Source organism: Ochlerotatus camptorhynchus, unplaced genomic scaffold (genome assembly GCF_037179485.1).
Source record: "Ochlerotatus camptorhynchus isolate MF236.1 unplaced genomic scaffold, CSIRO-AGI_Acam_v1.1 ptg000432l, whole genome shotgun sequence".
Lineage (NCBI taxonomy): Eukaryota > Metazoa > Arthropoda > Insecta > Diptera > Culicidae > Ochlerotatus > Ochlerotatus camptorhynchus.
In genome coordinates this window covers 7,781,207-7,803,318 of record NW_027040918.1, presented here as the reverse complement: position 1 = coordinate 7,803,318, position 22,112 = coordinate 7,781,207, and the positions used below count along the sequence as shown (strand labels likewise).

General features: G+C 41.2%; 1 protein-coding gene and 1 pseudogene across 2 annotated transcripts in view; one reads left to right on the top strand and one right to left on the bottom strand.

Annotated features, from left to right (window-relative positions):
* Nucleotides 1–22,112, bottom strand: part of Samuel (SAM-motif ubiquitously expressed punctatedly localized protein) — a 760,488-nt gene that overhangs the window by 12,746 nt on the left and 725,630 nt on the right. The gene's annotated exons all lie outside the window — the stretch shown is intronic.
* LOC135711411 (heterogeneous nuclear ribonucleoprotein L-like) lies at nucleotides 13,763–15,274 on the top strand (annotated as a pseudogene).

The window sequence follows — 22,112 nt, the reverse complement described above, 5'->3', positions numbered from 1 at the left end:
AATTGCAAAATTGAGAAAATTCCTCTATATTGAAATATTGATTTTTATAAATCCAGGATTCCAAACAAATTAATTATAGCCAAAATCTAAACAGAGATACAAAAAAAAATCCCAGCACGATATTTAAAAAAAAAAATTAAGATTTTTTACAGCCAATAATGTTAAGAAAATGTCTCAAATTTCATGATTCTGCAACCCATTGCAAACATGTTGTAACAATTCCATGTATGATGTTGCAATAATGTCCAACGTAGATGGCCTTTAGTAATTAAAGTAGTAAGTTTGGCTTTTTATTTTTTGATAAGAGGGTCCATTAATTGCAGTGATATTTATAAAGCAACACATTTTAAAAATCTGGGAAAACCCGGAACAAATTTAAAAAAAATCTGGATATAAAAGTGATCTCTCTGTGTATCTGACAAGACGACTGAAAATCTGTAAAATCCAGATAAATCTGGAATACTGGCAACTCTGTTCACCCTGCACATGTGTAAAGCAGCGGAGCCAACGGCAAAGAGCGCCACTCAGTGTAGCGTTGCAAATGGGAAACCCAGCAAAAAGACAAAATTCTTCTTCATTATGCCCTTCTTCATCCCCTATGCATGCAGTCGTGGTAAGCAAAGAATGCAAAGAATGCAAAAAATGCAAAGAAGACATTGGCGCTTGTTGTATTATATATTCGCTCCCTGCGCCACACGGATTATACCGCTCATTGTGTGGATCACTCTCTCACAGATTAGTTGGAAAAAAGTAAATGGGAGAACCGCACACTCTTTGTCGAGTGTTGTGAGATTTTTTTTTTTTGTATATTAATTTATTTGATAAGGCTCAACCGAATTAACTTAACAGAGCCGAGGATTCATGGTCACTATACAATACATCTTAAAGCTATAGTCAAAAGGTACAACACAATAAACACTTTATCTTCCGCTATCCAAAAAGCCTCCTCCATCAGAACTGGAGCCGCTTCCAGTAGTTTCATTGTATGGCAAATTGTTGTACGCCAACGAGGGTCAGAGCGCGTCCATTGCAGCAATGGACGCGCTCTGACCCTCGTTGGCGTACAACAATTTGCCATACAATGAAACCACTGGAAGCGGCTCCAGTTCTGATGGAGGAGGCTTTTTGGATAGCGGAAGATAAAGTGTTTATTGTGTTGTACCTTTTGACTATAGTTTTAAGATGTATTGTATAGTGACCAAGAATCCTCGGCTCTGTAAAGTTAATTCGGTTGAGTCTTATCAAATAAATTAATAAACCACCAAGAATGCAATCTAGCGGATCAAAATTAATAACTCCAAAATGAGTAATTTGAGTGATTTTGTGCCTTTGGCAATGATTTTTTTCAAATGAAAAGCGTCATCTAAATGTACTAAACTGCATTTCAAAATGATGCTTTTTAAAAATACATTCTGGAATGTTGGTGTTTTGGACAAAGTTGTTTATACAGGATGATTTTTTGGTTATTTACTCTTTGCTATGGTTTTATCATGAAAGTAGAAGTTTATTTTTTTTTATTTTTGCAAAGTCATCGCCCTGCTTTAGTTATCGTGATCGAAAATAATATTGTCCATGATTTCATCAGCACTCCAAACGCTGTGTCATATGACTTCCGTAGAGCTGACCATCGCAGTATTGTTCATGTGCTGTCTAACCTAGATTGGGAGCATATTCTAGATTCTGTAGACGTCAACATTGCTGCACAAACCTTTTCTCACGTCTTGGCGCATATGTCATTGACAGGCACGTTTCACGACGAAAGACACGTGGATGACGAAAGATCTTCGCTCGTTGAAAAGATCTAAGAAGGCTGCTCTTAGAAGGTTTACTAAATTCCGCACACTGTCGCTGAAATGTTACTATTGTCGTTTTCGTTTTTGCGGTGTAGCACCGGTGTAGTGTAAGCAGGAATAAGCGCGAGTCTTTGACAGCTCAACATCATTTGTTTGTAAACAAAGGTGCATCCTACATCTACACCTTAAACTATTTCGGTGTACGGCAGTGTAGCACTGGTGTAGCTACACCGCAAAAACGAATACGACATATGTCAGACTCAACCACGAGTATAACCGGTTAAGTCGTTTCTGTTTTCAACGCTATCAAAGGAGGATTCAACGGTGGCTAGAATCACACCGGAAATCCTTCTGGAACTTCGTAAATGAACAACGCAGGGAAGTCGGCTTACCCTCTTCCATGATTTTAATGGTGAAACTGCTGGCAATCAACAAGACATTTTCAACCTGTTCCCAGCCAAATTTGCTAGTGTGTTTGAAGACGAGCAACTCTCCGCTAATCTCATTACTTCCGCGGACAGTAATGTTCATTTGGTCAACCAAATGCTCAGCGTTGTCGATGCCACTACAGATACGATTTCTAGAGCAGCATCTAAACTTAAGACTTCAGCTAAGGCTGGACCCGAAGGTGCTCCGTCGATTATTCTTAAAAAGAACTTCACTTGTCTTTTAAATCCACTTCGCCGCATATTCCAGCTCTCACTATTCAGCAGCATCTTTCCGTCCTTCTGCAAGACTGCGGATATGTTTCCTGTTCATAAAAAGGGAAGCAAACGCGAAGTAAACTACTACCGGGGAATCACGTCACTGAGTGCTGTATCAAAACTTTTTGAATTGGTTGTCAAGCAGTAAATGCGCATTGCAAGCAATATCTAAGCATAGATCAACACGGATTCATAGCTGAGCGTTCCACAACTACGAACCTGCTGTGCCTAACGTCTTACATCACAGACAGTTTGATTGCTCGGATCAAAACGGACGTTATCTATACAGATCTTACGGCAGCCTTCGATAAGCTGAACCACGAAATTGCGATCGCTTGATAGACTAGGGATCGGTGGAAATCTCTTGAGATGGTTTCGTTCATACCTCACGGATTGCCAACTCACGCTCAGCAAGCTTCTGCGCAAAGTCCGGTATACCTTAGGGTAGCCACCTGAGACCATTGGCATTTCTCCTTTACTTCGACGACGTTCACCATATTATCACAGGGCCACGTCTATCGTTTGCAGACGATCTGAAAGATTTATTGCGCATCCGCTCACTCGCCGACTGCCATTCTCTTCAAAATCAGATTGACATCTTTGCTGACTGGTGTAGTCTAAACAGACTGGTGGTTAACCCAGCTAAGTGTACAATCATTACTTTTTCACGCAAAAAACAACCGATTATTTTCAACTACAAACTACTGGGCACGGCTATCGAACGGGTGCATTGTGTGAAAGACTTAGGCGTTTTTCTAGACTCAAAGCTTGAATACTCACACCATATATCGTATGTCGTCGACATATCGTCCAGAACTTTTGGCCTTGTCTTCAAGATTATTAAGAACTTCACATACATTTACTGCTTGAAATCGCTCTATTGCTCTCTCGTACGATCTTGGAATATTGCTCTGTAGTCTGGAGCCCGAACTACAATAATGGGGCCGAGCGAATTGAATCTGTACAACGACGTTTTCTTCGCTTCGCGCCCCGTAAGCTGCCTTGGAGATACCCATTTCGTCTTCCAAGCTGCGAGAATCGCTGCCAATTGATCAATGTCGAGCCCTTGCGTATCCGAAGAGATGTTTTCAGAGCCTTAACCGTCGCCGATCGTAATCGTAGCAAGGAAGAATCGACTGCAAAGCAATTCTGCAACAAGTGAACATTAATGTTCAACCTCGATCACTACGAAACAGTCTTATGCTAAGACTTCCACTTCTTCGAACTAATTATAGCTTAGAGAGCGCTATTTACGGCTTGCAGCGAGTGTTCAACCAAGTAGCGTCGATGTTCGATTTCTACTTGACACGGAATATGCTTTGCCGAAGATTCTCTGCCTTTTTTGCTGACCGAAGGCGCTTGACGCCCAACAGCTAAGTGTCTAATTTTAGACTTATACATTTTTATTAACTTGACAATGCTTTCCTTGTTATTTTCGTCTGTAACTGTAGCATATGTAGTCTGTATAATATGTACTTTTTTACAACACGTCATTGGGACTATTTCTAGTCTGTTGATGCAAACATTACAAATAAACAAATAAACAAAGTAAATCAACAAAACTTGTTTTGACGCTTTTTTTTTATATTGATCAAAAATTAATACATTTGACACATGTTTCAAAAATCATATTAACGTATGCGCAGAAAATCACAACCAGGGCTAATAAATTTCTATATTGGATGTATGTAGCAGAAATTTCAAGACGGAACTATTAGGAGCTTTTTCAGAACTGATGTAATTTTTGTATGTACTTGTCAGCGCTGAAGGGAACGCAGTAGGTTATTGAAAATATAATATATTATATTTTATATTATAAAACATTTATCTCAGAAAATTAGAAATTGCTCACATTTCCTCATTTCTTGGTTGACTTTAATGAAAGAAGTTAAGCGTATTTGTTATACCTTCTAAAATATAAATAAGTTTGCGGTCAAAGCATTTTTGAGAAACCATGCTGGCCTCAAGAAAATTACTTCGTAATCAAAATCTAAAACTAAAATTTCTGATCCATTGAAGACTGTGTATTCAAAATAGGTTAAGAAATGACTTATTATTAGGCGAAAAAGCTCGGGTACGCAGAGGTTGCACATTCAACCCTCCCTAACTCGATATTGAAGGGATCATCAAGTTAGGGAAACATCGAGTTTTGGGTTTAAATTTTAGGAATTTGTATGAAAAACGTGGTCAAAGTACCCTAGATTTCCATCGAAATATGTAGAATATTCAGTTAGTGTGAGATCAAGTAAGGGAGAGTTGACTGTTTACAAAAATTACATCAGTTCTAAAAAGGACTTCCATATCATAAAACTGTTCACAGATCAAAAGTTCCAAAAAGTTCTGACTGAAAATTAATTCTACTTACGTCCAATATAATATGCTATTATCTCTGAAAATCCTTCACTAATAAAAATTCAATGATTATTTTTATGTGTCCCATAGATGAATTTTGCAATATGATAAACAAATGATATATATGTGTCAGACACATAGTTTTTATGTGTACACATAAAATTCATGTGTAACCACACATACTATTCATTTGACTCATAAATTTAATGTGTACTTCTGAGTGGATTCTGTTAATACGATTTTTGAAAGATGTGTCAAGTTTAATGGTTTTGGTTCAATATCTTCGAAAACAGGGTGATGTTTTCGGAAAAGTTTCAAGTTTTGATGAATTACGTTTCGAAAAATATTAAAACTACTACTAGTCATCAGTGTTGGGAAAATATCAAAAAATCAAAGCTCATCAACGCCCAAGATCACGCTTGATTTTCGTAGACAAAAATCAACAAGCGAACAACTGTGGTTGATTTTGCAAGCTGTGATATCGCAGCTCGGAATATCAAGCTAACAAAACTCACCAACTGCAAATCTCACCAAACTGTGGTGAGATTGACTTTAATGATTTTTGCTTTACACCCGAATGCAACCGAAACTTCTTGCAGCAGTTCCTTCGCGTCTGCCATCGGTGAAGATTAAAAAGACATAGCACACTATTCATTTTTGTGTCGAGTCAACTCTCAGCTTTATTTTTGCATGTTGTGAATAGTCTCGCAATATCAAAGGAGCTTGTAAAATCAATATCAAGCATGATATTTTGTTCCAATATCACGCGTGATATTGTGAGCGCATAAGAGCGGAAAAATATCAATTGATTTCTGATTTTGCCAACACTGCTAGCCAAAATAAAAATCATATTCAAGTGTAACTAACACATTTTTCACCTTTAAATCTAAAAAATCGATATCTTGAAAACCTCTACGATTTTGATGTCTTGGTAAGATTTTTATATTTTTGACTAATACACAACTTTGAGCAAGACACCAAATCTTCTAAATGAATTATTAAAAAGTTACATTTTGGATAGAAGTTTAGTACAAGTTTAGTACATTTATTTGTTTACCAAAAACTGGCACCTTTAATTCCAAAAAGCATTTTCGAAGACAGAAATTTCATCCGCCCGATTGCATTCCTGGACCACTGTGTTTTGCTTACTTTTGCCCTCGCAGTATCCATCACAACCCATTCGCCGCCACCGCTTCCACCGGTGAGAGAAAAGGATGGAGAGCAAAATAAACTAGCGAAACAGATTATTACACTCATCAAGACAAACAGTTAAAATTGAATATTATTATTAAGATAATTGGTGCTTATCTTTCTCCCGATGCACGGGGTTGGTAGTTGGCTCTCGTCGTGTGCTTGGCTCTGGGTCCAGCAGCCAGCAGTAGTGATTGAAACTGAAATAGTAAATCTTGAATCGCGCGCGCACACTCCACCCCCACGGCCATCCTTGCCAGCACTATTTATGTGCACACAACCACCACCAGCAGCAGCCAGCAAGAGCAGTCAAGCTGGTGCAATGCGGGAGATTTATTACAATGAGCTCCTCGACGAACCCCTCCAGGAAGCCTTGGTCCATTCAGTAAACGCAAGCATTCAATTACAAATTGTGCGCACATTGAGCTTGGAAGCAGCAGCAGCAGCAGCATCGGGAGCGCCACCTTCGCTTCCTGCCATCAGTCAGTCAGTCAGCGAGTGAACCAGTCCTTCCATCAGTCAAGACGACGAATTTCGAAACGGTGCAGATGGCATGGTGGAAGCAGCTTATCCATCTTGGTCTAGCAGCGAGCGAGCGAGTGCCGGAGATGAATCTGCAATGGAAGGCAAGCACCCGCGCACCGCCTAGAGCAGAAGCTTGAAATGCAAAACCTCAAATTATCTATCTGCCAGGGGTGGTGGGACTGGGTTGAATAGATTGTGGGCCTGCCCGAATGACTGATCCCCTTCCATCCGTCAGTGGGGATGTGGAGAGTTGATTGCAGAACGGTGCAGCATTTTTACAACGTTTGCATAGTTAAGCGGTGCAACAATGTTCACTGTCTTCAAACTGTTTGACAGAACTGATAATTTTCCTATAAATTTGTACAATGTTTAGCCTCAAGATTTGTTCTGATTTCAGGTCGCTTCTTATTTTTGTCGAAATACACCTTCCAGTCTGCACACCGCCTTCGTGGATTTGAATGCCCGGTAGGCGCCGAACCCCACGCCGCATGACTACTGAACTGCGGCCTGCTATTGCTCCCGTTCCAGCGCACCGTTGTTGGTTGTACTAAATCTTCCAATAGGCTGCAACTCGGCGGGGGCCTCCGAAATGACCACCGCCATTAGCAACTTTTCTGCTGCTGCTGCACTGCACTTTGCCGAGCATGCATTTGAAGCGAAAATTGAACTATGTCTGCTGGGACCCGTTTTTCATTGAGTAATTTGTGGTGCGCACGCTTTCCTGAACCACCACGAGCACCCAGGAGGATGATATGCTCGGGCACTTACTTAACTAACGAATAGTAGGGAGCAGCAGCAGCTTCGCAAAAACAAAAAGTGCCCCACTATTTTTCTTCGCGCACGGGCAGCAGCATAATTACTGTGCATACACAATCAACATAAAAAATTGGCTTTGGCTGCTGATGAGCAGCCACGGTTCTGCCCTCTCGACTGCAGCAAACAAATGTCTTGGAGCGTGCTGCACCCGATCGATGCAATGCAATTGCACTGTTTCTGCTCCCGTGTTGAAAGGTGCGCGCTTGCGCAAAGGGAATGTTTATCCATGTTCAAATTAATGGTGCGAGGCATTCGCTGTAGCACGCTTCCGCAGCACGACGTCGACAGCGATGACGATGACGATGAAGATGACGATGATGATGATGATAACAGGACCTTTGATTCGCTAGATGAGCACCGTCTGGTTCGGGATTAGTCCGAGTTTATGCTCTATGATCATAGGTTTATGAATTTTTTGCAGTAGTTCTGGGGCATTACCCGGGAAGAATAATAACTGCTGCTTACGATCGGCAAAATTAATAGAGCACACAGCAAGTCGATTTATCCGGAATATGTATCTCTAGCAGCTCTTTCGATGAACGTTTCTGACGAACTTCACACCGACTCAGCAACTGGTTGGTGGCATCCTCGCAGATTTCAATGACACATTGGGAATGTACAGACTTTTTTGGCTAAGCATCTTTGTATACTTGTTTGCCTTAAGCAAATCAATGCTACCATTTGAAAGAGGCTAGACTTAAACCAATAACGATTTGTAGAAAATTGTCAAAACTTTAATTAACAATGCGCGCTAAGTTTCCGAGGCAAGTGAAATTGACCCCTTCCGCTTAAGTTCAAATTTAGAGGGGGAGCTAACAAATTTTGGTGCAGATTGCAGCGCCTCTCGGTCAAAGAGAATATTTTCAAGATAGCACTGCATTCCTTTGATAATATCTTCGGAACGAATAGCGATGCTGGTGGTGTAGTGGTAAGCGTGACTGCCTCTCACTTCAATGGGCTTGGGTTCAATCCAAGTCGGCAACGTCGAGATTTTCTGAGGCATAAAATCTTTGATTACTCCTCCGATCGAAAGGGAAGTAACGCCGTTGGTCTCCGGTCCATGAGTTTGATGGGTCGATAGGTAGAACCCAGGTGCGGGATATGCCTCCCTGACGTCGGTAGCTCTCCATATATGCATATGGAATAGAGAAATTGTTTTTGAATAATTGATCTGAACATTCCCAATCGATAAGATAAGAAGCTCGGAAATAGTTTTAGTTTGGCATCTGACTTACATTGGCACACCGGCAGTGTTGGAAGATAAAGTTCTTTTAGGCATTCAAACTATAATATTTGAACAGTTGTAGCTTTTTAAGAGACATTCCGGCACCGTTTTTGGGAATCACTGTTGAGCACTTGCTGGACTGTATTTGAACATGTTTGTGGCATGGTTGCATGGTTCAAATGAAATTGTGGTGAAGGGATGGAAATGCAAAAAAAGTAGGTTTCCCATACTAATTTTCATACAAATTTCAAACGCAATTCGGAAAGCTGGGATATAACGAATCGTCCTCAATGTCTGCACAGTTTTTTGGGATTCCAAATGGAACCAAAAAAGAGTTGTTCTCGCTTGATGAGTACGCCTCTAGTGTTGAGAATGGAAAATCTTTGACAGTGATTTGTTTACACTTCTATAGAGAACAACTGGTGCAAGTTTGATCAAAGTAGTCGATTGCGGTCAAAAATAACGTCAAATGGAACTCGAAAGAAGAAGAAAAATTGTGCGCAAACACCTGGAAAATCCGGAGTGGTCCGGTTCCAAGCTGGCTAAAGTGCTGAAGATGCCGAAAACAACAGTTTATCGAGTGCTTAAAACCTACAAGGAAACCCTGTCTGTGGAAAGAAATCAGTGGACCTACGAAAAAACTGAAACCGGGGATCGTCAGCTGCGCAGCAAGGTGTTGAGGTGTATTAAAGCCAACCCTGGTCTTTCGGTCCGAGATTGTGGCCAGAAGGTACAACGCCAACTTTCAAACGGTGCGAAAAATCCTTGTCAAAGAAGGATACAAGTCGTACAAAGCCAGTAAACATCCAAAACGGCACATGAAGCAGAATTCCGTGGCCAAAAAGCGTGCAAGGCTCTTGTACGACCGTGTTTTGATGAAGCACAAGGGCTGCACTTTGATCGATGGCGAAACATACGTCAAACTCGATTTTAAGCAGCTTCCCTGTCATAAGTTTTACATCGCGACTGGACGTGGGGATGTGCCGGGAAGATTCCAGCTCGTGTTTGTCGACAAGTTCACGAAGAAGGCCACAATTTGGCAAGTGATTTGCAGCTGTGGCCTGAAAACAGAACCATTCGTCACATCCTCGACGATGACATCCCAAGTTTACATCGTAGAAAACCTGAGAAAGCGTGTATTGTCATTCATCCGCTGTCACTACTCCAAGGTGGTTCTGGAGTGGTATGCTGCCAACAAGATTGATTTGGTCTCCAAGCTAATGATTCCTCCGGATTGCCCGGAATTCCGACCAATCGAAAAATACTGGGCAATTTCAAAGCAGTGACTTCGACGAAGCTACGGGACAGTCAAGGACATCCAGCAAATGTGGGCAAAATGGAAGAAGTTCGCTGATTCCGTGCCCGTTTCCACTGTGCGGGCGCTGATGGGTTCCATCAAGAGGAAGGTCCGAGAATTCGTTCGAACTGGAGAAATTTAACCATCTAATGCTGTAACTTTGAAGTTTTAATGAAAGTACTGTAAAGCAGCCATTAATGGACTTTTTAAAATTGTTGAATCACGAATTACAGGTCTTTTTGTGCGTGCCAATTTAATTTTTTTAAGAATGCATGTATTCTGGGTGTCTTTGAAGGGATTGATCGATCGAAAGAGATTGATGACATACAATTTTTTTTTATCTCCCTCGCATTTAGAATTTAAGAAGGGAAATGACAAAAGTATAAATTATTATTTATTCCGCTGTTTCGAAAAATTCGAATATTATGTGACTTGTAGTTTTCAAGTCTCCTCTTATTTTAATCTTTGTATACTATGCCATTTCCTCCTAAAAAATGTGCAGTGCTGTAAGGTAAGTTAACATAGTAGTTGGTAGAAAATGCTACCTAACATGAAGCTTTAGTGTGATATTTTATTAGCTAGAGAATGATCTTAGAAGAGGGTAGGTGGATAGAAGTTGTAAATGAGCGAAGGGCCATTAATGCGACAGTGCAAAGTCAAACGCACACCTTTTGTCTAACCCGTACGATGTACGCTGAGATTTGAATTATGTCTTCAAATCTACAGGCAAAAAGTCCGGCTTTGCTCATTACTGACTGCGGCTGTGGAATAGTTCTAGCGACATTTCATCACGTTGCCGAGAGCATTTCCAGTCGATGGTGTGTTATAATGTGTGTGGTGAAGATTTCAGCTCAATTGATCATATGAGAAAAAGTTACTACATGTCAAAGCTGACCCTTTTGTATGAAAATCGGCCTGCACTGCTATCGATCAACATTGTACGTAGCTCCCGATTTGTCAATTCTTGACCGATACTTCTTGCACTGAGACACCTTCTCTTGAACTATCCGACCAATCTTCCTCCTCATTCACTATCACAGCCACTATCAGACAAGAAACGATTCAGCGGCTATTTGTCGTCGATGTCATTGGAGGATCTATCGACGGCCCTGAAATTCTCGCACAGATTCCGCTAAACATTCTTCTCCGACGGTTCCAAAACTCAGCTTTAACAGAACAAACTATGGCTACATTAATCCTGCACATTTTTGCTACAACAAACCGCTATTTCTTTGTTTTAAGGATTTAAATCCATTTTTATATTTTTTTAACGCTCTCATATTTTAACGAGTTGTATCTTGCCGGTTAACAGGTATTAGCAGTTAATCTCAACGTAATTTCGTTCAGCAACTTATACCCTACAGTTACATACACTATTCATAGGGGGATCCAAAGGGATGCCTAATGAATTTTCTAATAAAGTACCACAATGTTTTGTTACGTTTTGCTGTTTTCATGACCATTTTTTCGAGTATGTACATTAGAGTGGGTTGCAGCTTCGACAAAGCTCGGCTGGGATTCTCACAGGGGCGAGAAAGCAGTCACCACTCAATCATCGGCGCTGTCAAAACCTGGATTTTGACGTAGGATTACGTCTTTTGGCAACATATTGGGGGAGCAATTCCAAAAAACCAAAATCGATCGCGTTACAAAAAGTGGTCAGTTTTTGACCCTTTATAACTCTGTCAATAGCGGATGGATTTTCATTCCAAACAAACCAATAGATATGAAATTTTTCTACGAAGCTGCAAACATAAATACTTTATCAATTTTCAATAGGTCACTATTGAAAATTACACAAATGTCCAACTGTTGCAATGGTGATCAAAATTATCACCGATTGCCTACAACAAGTGGTTTCCCTAACACAGTCGCCAAAGATTGATACCAAACACGTAATCCTACGTTAAATCTACGGTCGTGTCTTTGATACAACCTCTTACTTTTTTCAATTAGACCAATACATATATAAAATAATATGTCCTAACACTACAAACCATACTAGGGGGGGGGGGGGGGCTTAGGGTTTTCAAAAATAAAATAAAATATTATTTTTTTGAGGTCAAAGAAAAGCGAATTCATGATTTGTTTACCAGAAGTTTAAGAAACATACACTTCAATTAATCAAATTGAACTATATTTTTTCTTTGGCCGCCCTTTTAAGCGCTTTTCCACAGCTTTCGTAGGTCACTTAAGAATATTGTCAGATTTAACGAAGATTTTTTTTTTTGCAAAACATAAGTTTTCGTTCCCTAGAAAGAATTGAAATATTTTTTGCCGCTTGATATTTCATGACAAGTTTGAAGGAGTATTATTTTCAAAGACTGCCAAGGGTGTAGTAAACCCCTTACTATACCTCTGCCGCAAGGAACCCATTTTAAACCATGGCCCACTTAGTACTGGAACAAACTCTTTTGCTTACTGCAGTGCTCCTAGGGGACGTTTTCGGAAGATTTTGGCATCTATTTGTTGACAACAACAACAATAACAGTGTATTTTTTTCAGTTCATAAAACGCTCTTGTTTTGAGGGCAGTCACAATGCAAAAGTCACCTGGAAAATCCATCGTGATTCACGTCCAAGCTGGCTAATGTGTTGATTTTTCCTAGAAACACCATATGGCGCGTGCTCAAAACGTACAGGGAAACCTTGATAACGAATCGGAAGCCTTAAAGTAAACGCCGGAGTGGAACTGCCAACCGTCAGCTCCATGGAAAGGTCGTGAGGTCCATCAGAAGCAACCCAGGTATGTCCGATAGCGATTTGAGTAAAAGGTATGATGCCGCCCGCGGTACAGTGCAGTGAATTCGCTACCGTGCCAGTAGGCAACCAAATCGATCACTCAAGCAGAATATCGTCGCTAGATCCCGTGCTCGAAAGCTGTATGACAACCTGCTGACCAAGTCCGACTTCGGACAGCTTCCAGGACCAAAATTTTACAAGGCGACGGCTCGAGGAGGTGTCCCTGGCAGATTCAAATTTGATTTTGCGGACTAATTCACACTCAAATATATGATCTGGCAGGGAATTTACAGCTACGGCCAGTAGACAAAGGTTTTCGTCACTAAGAAAATTATGAACTCGGAGGTGTCTCCAGAAGCGAATTCTGACCTTCATCCAGTCACATAAGGCTCTGGTGACATTTTGCCCGGATCTTGCGAGTTGTCACTACAGTCGGGAAGTACAGCAATGGTACAATTACAACGGAGACGCCAGTTCAGGCCCGTTGAAAACTACTGGGAAAATATGAAGAGGAAACTGAAGGCAGCTCAGATGAAAAATTGATGGGATAAAATCATCAAAACAGTAGACGAGACTGTTGTGAACCGCTTGATGTGTGGTATTGCAGGAAAAGTTCGAGAATTCCTTCTAAACCACGACGAATAATTCGTTTCGTATTTTTTCTTAAAATATAAGCACTAGTTTGCGCTAGAGAGAAGCGGCCAAGGGGTGGTCACTCTATACACTTATTTTGCGTCAACTTTTTTTTCAGTGTGCAGTTGTTTTTGTTTTCTTTTTCGAAACCTAAGATGACCCTACACATTGCGGGTGGAGTTTTACCTAGTATGAGTCTACGTTGAGTGAGGTAAAGTTCAAGGTTTTCCGGTTTCCGGTTCCGGTTTCAGGTTATTATCGTACACAATTAGAAAAAAATTATGTAAATTTAGGTGCTCTGAGACTGACATATACGAGCGTCAATTTTGACATAAAATTGAGTCATAACAGAGGCGAAATTCAATTTAATCAAACTTACTTTTCTTTGAGTAGTGAACTTTTCAGTCTCGGAGCACTTAATTTTACATGAAATGATTGTTTCCGTGTCATCCTTTATGTCAAAGATGGATTCCGTCACGAGTAAAATTAGTTATTTCTAAGTGTGAAGGCTGTACTGAGTAATAAGTAAAGCATAATGAGGTGTCGGTGTTTCTCAACCTTTTCCTCCTCTTTGCTTGCCCGTGTGTGCTAGTAAACAAAGCTCAATTTCAATGATCATGACGTACAACGGAAACGGTGCCGACGGTGGCCAGACTGGGCTGCACAACAAGCGGCTCTGTACCGCCAGGAGATGATCGAGACAGTTCCACTCAAAAGCCCGAACAACAACAACATCAAAGTAACAGATGAGCCTCGACAAAAGCGCTAGGTAGCAACCTGGCCTTACCATATCCTGCTGTTCAGCATCATTAATCCAGTCTATCCTTTTACAGTGGACGTTCTACACACCATATGTTTACCCATCGGACAAGTGCAACGTATCAAGATATTCAAGAACAATGGCGTCCAAGCTATGGTTGAGTTTGATAGCATTAAATCCGCCACCAGAGCCAGCGATGGCTGTGACATCAACTCCGGTTGCTGCACACTGAAGATCGACTATGTCAAGCCAGAAAAACTCAATGTTTACAAAAACGACACGGACTCCAGTTGGGACTACACATTGGAAGCAGCCGTCTCCAAGGATGCCTGCAACGGACGAGCCCCGTTGGTATACGATCCTACCATCTTTGGCAGAAGGCCAACTCCGTACAACGACCGTCAATCATTAGTCAACCATGGTCCTAGACCAGCCTTGCTGGGAGCCGGTGGAAGAAACGGATTTGCACCAAATTTTTCAACGCCGGAGTTTCATCCGTCGGAAAATTGGAAACCAACACTGGCCGAAACACACGTCGGACTGATGAAGGACGCACCGCTGACCCGAAACGGACCAGCAAACTTCATTCAACCGGCACAGCAACAGGGCGCAGTGTTGATGGTCTACGGACTCAATAACAACACAGCCATCATCGATAAGCTGTTCAATCTGTTCTGCCTGTATGGAAATATTGTCAGGATAAAGTTCCTGAAGACCAAAGTGCATCCAGCACTTGAACAACATTCCAATCGGAAATGATGGTAGCAAAATTTAAATTGCATTTTCCAAGCAGAACTACTTGTCAGAGTCCACCAGCCCCTACACTCTGTCGTACAATTCGATCAGCTCCAAGGACTACAGCGCCTCTAAGAACAGTCGCTTCCTTTCCCGAGCAAGATTCTCCATTTCTTCAATTTCCGTTCGTTCCCGTCAACGTTCATCCTCCGGATTGGTCGAGTTCCCGAGCGTAGCCCTGGCGGTGTACGCCATCATGAAGTGCAACCACAGCGCAATCGATCACAAAAGCACAATATTCCCGTTCATTATGAAGCTGTACTTCTCCTCGTCCAAGACGATGAACGGTGCGTGAAGCAACTAGAACATCGAAAACATGGGCATGAACATAGCACCAGAACCTGGCAACTCAATGTCGGCAGCGACCGCGATAGCCTCCACCGTGGCAGCAGCGTCCGGTGGTGTGACGCCCATTTCGGTGACTCAAAACCGAACACGATGAACCAAAGTAAGATGGAGTCCGTGTCTTTAGAAGGAAAGCAAAAGCAACGACGAGGCTTGGTGAAAATTCACAGTTTTGTTTTGAAAAAAAAAAAAAAAATGATTATATTGTGGCAACATCAATAACAAATTTTGACACATGCACACTGCGCAGGCGCAGAAATAGTTCAGTGTTGCCAGTAATCAGAAAAATTGTAACCATGGGTGCCAAACCGTGCCAATGGCTGTGCCCAGGTGTGCCCAAGCTTAGTTTTGGCACACTGTGCATAGTGACCAACTCCTTGGGAGCGGATTAAAAACAAACGGCCCACCTGACGTATACATGAAGGAAATGGACGCGATTTTGTTGTAAGCAGAAAGACAAGAGCAGATGAAAGCATTAAAAACATGACCGCCAGCCAGGCCCCTTTTTAATTGTAAGGTCCCGTGATGTTCACCCTTCGAAGAGTTGAAGCACTCTCCAACTTTATCAATCGGAATTGAATTCCTAGGCGTCAATATCAAGCAAAGACGCCGAAATGGGCCATGCAGCCCTAGTCTCAACCATATTGAATATTAAAAAGTCCTGATCCCCTAGTTTGAAATATACAGGACTTGGGCTCATGAAGAGGTGATCTTCCGCGAAACGGGATTCTTTTTTCTTGATATATATGGTTCGGTCTATGGAATTTCGTAAAGTGGTTCTCAATCAATAAAAGTGCCCCTGTTCAAAACCATGGTTGCAGCGATTTAAATATCGTCATAAAATGTATTATAAAACGATAGTCATCACACCAGAACCAACTACACCAATCCCAGACAAGCTCGCATCACAAATAGTGAAGAAGCTCCATCAGTGCACAAACACACACACGGCAAATATTTTATTTTAGGTAGCCGCGGGGATCAATTATTTCACCTCAACTCAACCGAGCAAAGCACCCAAACGCGACTTTGAGTCCACTCGGGTTCCACCCCGGAATGCCAAACAACGAGAACCGGACCACAGCAGATTGCACTTCATATATAATAATTTAGCGAGAAACAGAAGCGCAGATAGCCTATGGTCGGTTTCCTTCGAAACAATGCTGCGCTCTCCTGCCCCAACCCAGCCGATTGATGGGTTTGGGCAATTTTGCCCCCACTTAGATTCTATGCATTTTGTTGCAGCAGAAAGGAAGATGAAAATGTCCTCGGGCGGAACGAAAAATTGCCAACCGATGATGCAGTGGAATGTCGGTGAATGCTCCGTCAATGGCGAACGGATGAGTGTGAGTGTGCGAGTGAAAAGGAATCGTTATGATTGTAATTAAGGATGAAAGAGCGAATTCTGATAGCCAGTTCCATTCCGGCAGGGAAAATGAAAGTGAATGTTAACGCGCTGTCTAAAAGTGGAGCAACTGGGACGAAAAACGATGGCAATCGTGCACATTCACTTTGAACAAAATTGCGCACGTGTAATTCAACTTTGTGTTGGACCCTCGGCCAGTTTAATCGACCTTAATTAGGGTTTATTTTTTTTTTGAGCAGGTTCGTTGCGTTATTTGGAATGGACCACGCGGCTTGGCATGCGTTTAAAACTCAACCGGATGGCCACCGCATTGATGTGGTTGATGTAGTTTTACATCTTTCTTGTTTTGAGGTTAGGAAAGGGGTTTTGAATGGACCAAAAACTTTTGAGGTTACTTCGCCCCGAGTTTCGGTCCATTTTTCGAAGACTGTCAAATTGTATAAAATACCCGCGTGAAGCAGACCACCGCATTCAAAGCATCAAGAATAGAACAAATCACATCGTCAACTGATTCTTTTAAATAAGATCCGCTGAACCTTCCTTTACTCATAAAGCAGCAATAAATCAATGCTCAATATGATCGTCCGGTTGCATCTTCCTGACACCATAATCCCAAGCACCCCGCACTCCTCGTTCGGCGCTTCCCATAAATCGTCATCAGAAGCCAAAGACTTTCCTGTTACTGTACAGAGCCAGCGCAGTTACGAGACGAAAATAAGCAGCACCACTCTCGGCATCAACGGAGATTTATCGTCACAGAACATTATTTCATAAAAAAAATATGGAAGAAGGCAGCACCACGCGTTGTTTTTGCGGTCAATTTAGACGTTCTTCGATCTAACCCCGGGTCGACCCCAGTGCTCGCTCTCCGCCGGGGCTGCTGCTGCCCGTTCTGCGTATTATATGCGAAAGGCGAATTAAAAATGTGCCCCCGGCATGCAATCTTCGCGTTCCTTGGTGTCCGTGGTGCTTCCCGAGATGTGGAGAGATGCAGAGAATTGGCAGCAGTTCTAAAGGGGAAACTGGGCAGAATGTGGGGAAACAAAAAGATCTTGTCTGAGCCTGTGGGGCGTATGCATGGCGTATACTGCTGCTTCTGATGCAGCAGCAAGAGGCCGGACTAGCAGCAGCGTGGTATGCTTACTTGTTTTCAGGAAAAATATTACCTTTTGCTTCTGCTTTGTTCTTGGGTTGATGCATGGCTTCTGGCTGTTTTACTGCTGTTTGACTTTGACCTCTTCACTTGATCAAAAGGGGCCATCCAATCAAAAGCGGTTTAAAAATCAAAACAAATTCTGAATATTGAAGGTTTAAAATGGTTTTTGATATAGTTTTGATCTGTTTGTTGACCACAATGACCGGTAGAACTCCATCGGAGTGAAAAAAATTAGGCAGCCATTATGACGTTTTATTTTCAATATGAAAACACATAAAACATGATTTGAATAACAAACAACCCTTCCACGTCAACTTAATTGGTTAACCTGTTGAAATGGCTTCTTGATAAAAGATGAGCCGCGGCGTTTTGTTTACCAACTCCCACCGGCAGAGGACGACGCGTTATGAAATGTTATGGTTATTTTACAACATGCCTAAATTGGTGAAATCTGGTTCTCTGCAGGCACGAATCGAATCCATGTCAGCTGTGCGAACGATAGTGCTACCTGCTACCAATTTCAAATGAAACAGGTAAAGGTTAACGCGGAAAGGTTGAGATTAGCATAAATATAGATCAGATACCTATTTGATATGGGCCAACTGCTGTGTTTGGTGATAACACATTATATTTTAAAACCAATTGGTGATGAACGGATCATAGGAGATTAAAAGCAAAAATGCAAACAACTAACGACGATCCGACAGTAAAGGTCGGAAGTCGAAAGATTTACCCGTAACGCGGGTAGGTCATCTTTTCGTGGTGCGTTATCGAGTGTAAGGCCTGTACTCGAAAAAAAATGCACCAGACAAAAGTGTTCGCCAAAAATTTATTTTAAGTCGGATTTTCTTGAAACTTTCAGGGAATGAACTAATACATTTGGATAATGTTTTGGCATAATTATTTTATTCCATTGCCTTTCCATCGCTGAAAGCCCGCACCTTTCCCTTAAGACACCTCATTACATTTTGTGCAATGGTGGAGCCGACCTTTTTGGTTTGGACCTCGTTCTTAAGCACCTTGGACGATTTTCGCACTTTGGCCTTCATTATGACCCAAAATCTTTCTTCCGGACGAATCTCTGGTGAATTTGGGGGGTTGGCAGTTTTTGGTACAAAAACAACGTTATTGTCTCTGTACTAATCCAACGTCGATCGCGCGTAATGGCATGATGCCAGGTCCGGCAAAAATAATGTCTCGGCTCCGTGGGACCGCAGGAAGGGCAATAGACGCTTCTGGAGGCACTCGGTGCGTTAAATTTCGCTGTTGATGGTACCTATTGTGATGTACGGTTTACTCAGTTTACCGCGTTGGAATATGGCCTGCCAGAGCAAGTATTTTTTGGCGAATTTGTCCACTTTCTTCTTTCTTATTTTTTCCGGAACATCAAACCGTGATTTGGCAACGAAGAATTCCAGCTCCGATATCTGCTTTGCGTCTGCCTTGATGTAGGTTTCGTCATCCATAACCACACACATCGGTTTCGTTAACCACTTTCCATACAGCTTCCTTGCGCGGGATTTGGCCGCCGTGTTTTGTTGATCACGCCGGTTCGGTGCCTTCCGGAGCTTGAATACACGAAGCCCAGCTCGTTTCATGGTTTGCTGAACGAACCAGGCTCAACACTTTTTTTCAGAGCCGTGTCGCGAATCGAAAGGTTCGGACTACGCTTGAAATAATCCAACACCTTCCGGGCCTTCACAGGGTCAGCTGTCTTCGATTTTCTTCCACTTCCAGCCCGCTGCTCGGTCGTCTGGGACTTCTTAAACGATTTTACCACCCAAGACACAGTTGTATGGGTGATTCCCAGTTGTCTTCTGATCAGTGATGGAAATCAAGTGAGCATGAACCGATTTCCAGTTTGTCGTAAACTGTACAGATCGCGATCTGTACAAGCTACGACCAACGAGTAGTCCTCTTCCACCTTGAAAATACGTCATTGCATAGGCAACTCACAGATAACAAATACATTGTTAGACTGAGTCAAGCTCAGAGAAGTGAGTTACCATTTTCGCTCATTTTATTCACAAATCGCAACATGTGCTTATTTCATGAGACGAGAGTGAGTGTCTCTCTGAGAGTAGCATTCTTTGGCAGTTTCGAGTTACAGAGCAATAGCGAATTTGTTTATTTCCAGGATGGCACCAGTTCCAACCCAGTGCAAACCCGAACTTTTTGTCAGTGCGGAAGTCGACCCGTGCCAGGTTATAAAAACAAACGATCAAACTGACGTTTGCTAGAAAACAAGCAGACCCTAACTTGATACTCAATCCAGGATAAACAAATTCGCTATAAGCAAGCATCAGAAGATAGGGGCTGACCATCGGTAGGGGAGAACAGCCCATAATGCACCCCTGGGGTAAAATGGCCCCGTGTGGTTTTTCGTTGCTTTCCCATTACTAATTCTGGAAATATCATGTGCCAGAATGTTAGTTCAAGCACTGAACTAGCAATGCTGATTGTTAAATTCACATTGAAAATCGGAAAGCTATGAAAAACAGCGCAGGCCCATTTTTCCCCAGGGTGCGTTTTGAACCATCCTACCCTAACTTTTAACATGAAGACTGAAACGGGGCGATGTGCGGTTTCTATAGAGATTGCTGACGTTTATCGTACGCACACTACGTCACGTATACGTATACGCAAAATGTTTTCATCGGGAAAAAAAACTTCATAGCAAAAAATTTTCCCAAGGAAAAAAAAATCACTGACACAATCATACTTTAGCAATTTCTATAGGTGAGGAGGATGCAAACAAGTCGACTCTCGGTTTTGTATGCAGCAACAGACGTGACGTAACGTCTGTTGCTGTATTAGAACGCGATGAGAATGAAAGAGTCGACTAGTTCATCTGATAGTTCTCTCCTACAAAGCGGGTTTAAATGAGATGTTTTTAATTATAGTAGAGGATATGATGTTCAGCTAAATTCGCTTATCTCAATACATGTAACTTGTTATCCACATAATTTACGTTGCCCGCATACGCTGTTGGAGATCTAGTTTCACTTTGTGACTTTCAAACTGAGACCACCTTCAAGCATGCCAAAAAAGTGTATGCCGCTCAATCCGCAATTATAGTGATTTGAACACCGATATGAACCGTATAAATCAACCACAGCGGAAAACGGGATTTCTAATTAGGGCTGCTACAACAGCTACGGATTTGTTGCGGATTGTAGTCACGCAAATCGCGGACTAATTAAATAATGTCGTTAAAATCGCGAAGAGACTGAGTGCTATCACAAAAATTTCGGAATTCATTTTCATGGCTCGAATATCTTAGGATGATGCAAATTTTATGTTTATGTTATGTTACTCACCTCCCCCTCACCCCTTTCCAAAATTTCTAAATATATATTCTATATCTACTAGTACTGCACATAATAACTAATACACTGATTATTTTGTCACTCCATAAAATTTCAAATAGCTGTTACCTTTTAGTGTGTGTATTAAAATTTCTGAAATCTTGGCTGCTTGTTCATAAAGTATTCAGAATTCATCAGTATAATTTTAACTTGATTGGTAAAGTATGTAAGACAATAGAGCAACTGTAGTCAAACTTGGTTTTCATCGTCTAAAAAAATTGCTTATTTTGTTGGCTCAATAATTCTTCATTTTGCAGTTAAATGCATTTCGATTGCACGTACAGAACGAAAATTGTTTAGTTAAATTTTTCAACATGCCCGTTGAAAAATATTCATGTTAGACTTTATTTTGGGCTTGTTTGAGAAACAGGAGTGGTTATTGTTTTAGCATTTCAAAAATAAAAATAAAAAAATGCACTTGTTTTCGACGTGAACGAATTTCAATAAATATTGAGTAAATGTTTTGACTGAAAATTATATAAATTGTAATTTATTTCGTTCATTGTACTTTAAGCAATAACAGATTGAAAAATGGTAGTCAAATAAGAAGATATTTACTAAAATTCCTTTTTATTTAATATTCGCTTGACCAATCAGATCAAAAATTATTGTGATGTATTTTAAATACTTAATGAACAAACAGTCCACATTTCAGAAATTTTGATAAACGTACGAAAAAGTTACATCTCTATGATTTTTTAAAGAGAGACGAAAAATCATTGTGCATTATTTAATATGTCCAATACTGTAGAATATAATTTAAAATAAACCCACAGAATTTATTTGATATAATTAATTAATGAATTTTTAGTTTCTTTCTTTGTAGTCCAATGTAATTTATTTTTGGCCAGCCCCCCCCCCTGACCTTTGCATGAATTTAAATATTATTTGCATTGACATTTTTCAGGAAAACTTAACACGATTTTCTTTTTTATGATATACAGAGAAGGGACAGAGGACATGATTTGTGAAGAATTTTGAAGACATGTACGAAAATGAAAACGAAATAGATTTTGGAGCACACAAACGATGATTTTTGAAAGAC